At 37.0% G+C, this 1299-nt stretch overlaps 1 protein-coding gene across 1 annotated transcript in view; it reads left to right on the plus strand.

The window, feature by feature from the left end:
- The window catches only part of LOC106874682 (innexin unc-9), an 8193-nt gene that overhangs the window by 958 nt on the left and 5936 nt on the right, over window positions 1–1299 (plus strand). The window lies entirely within an intron of this gene.

A 1299-nucleotide genomic window follows, 5' to 3' on the forward strand; every position in this document is an offset into this window, starting at 1 on the left:
GAGAGAGAGAGAGAGAGAGAGAGAGAGAGAGAGAGAGAGAGAGAGAGAGAGAGAGAGAGAGGGTGGTGGTGAAGAGAGAGACAATTAGACGGACAGACAAAATGAAAGAAAGAGAGAACGGCATGTATATATGCATATGCTTCTATGTGTGTGTTTAAGGAGGTTAGCATGCATAATTACAGTGTTTACATAATATAGATATAAACGCATCATAAATTATGCAAATAATATATTTGTGTGTTTCAGGAAATTAATATATATATAATCCTTTCTATCATGAGCACAAGGTCTGACATTTTTGGGAGGAGGGGGCAAGTCGATTACATCGACCCCAGTGTTTCATTGGTACTTGATTTGTCGACTCCGAAAGGATGAAAGGCAAAGTCAACCTCGGCGGAATTTGAATCCAGAACGTGAAGACAGACGAAATAGATTAACATATATAATTACAACATTTACTTATCATAGATCGATAAACTATCCCAAATTGAGCAAATGACGTATTTAGAAGCATAATTAAAGTTTAGAAGCGGCGAATAGTAGCCTAGGAGTGTTTTTAATTATTGATATAAATAAAACAAATGGAATTACATCTGATTAGTTAGAATTATATGTTATTATAAAGGTTCTGAGTTCAAATTCCACCTCAGTTACTAAGCCTTTCGTCCTTTCGAAGTCGAGGAAATAAGTAGCAGTGAAGTATTGAGGTCGATATAATCTACTATCAACCTTTAAGATTTCATGCATTCTACCTGTATTAGAAAACGTTATAAGGCTGTGCCTCACTCAAATGACATATATAACCCCGTTTATTTGATCTACTTAAATATCCGTTGAAATACTGTTTTATTTGAATTGTTTAACTACTGTTATATATTTTATTTAAACAATTTGCTGATATAGACTAAAGTATTAAATTTGCCAGTTTGCTACGTAGGCGTGGCTGTGTGGTAAGAAGTTTACTGCCCAAAAACATGGTTCCGAGTTCAGTCCCGCTGCGTTGTGCGTGTGTTTGTGTCTGATTGTCCCTCACCATCGCTTGACAACCTGTGCAGGTATGTTTAAGTACCCGAAGCTTAGCGGTTCGGCGAAAGTGGCCGAGAGAATAAGTACAAGGTTTTCTCTTTTTTTTTCTCGACAAAACGCCCTTCAATGCAGTGCCCCAGCATGACTGCAGTCAAATGACTGAAACAGATAAAAAATAATAGAATTGTAAATTTACCATCATTAATCTTAAGCTTTACTGTGCAAGTGCATGTTCCGGTAGGTTTGAATCAGGCATCCGTACGCGTTAAGGCA

Source organism: Octopus bimaculoides, chromosome 2, assembly GCF_001194135.2.
Source record: "Octopus bimaculoides isolate UCB-OBI-ISO-001 chromosome 2, ASM119413v2, whole genome shotgun sequence".
In the NCBI taxonomy this organism is placed as follows: domain Eukaryota; kingdom Metazoa; phylum Mollusca; class Cephalopoda; order Octopoda; family Octopodidae; genus Octopus; species Octopus bimaculoides.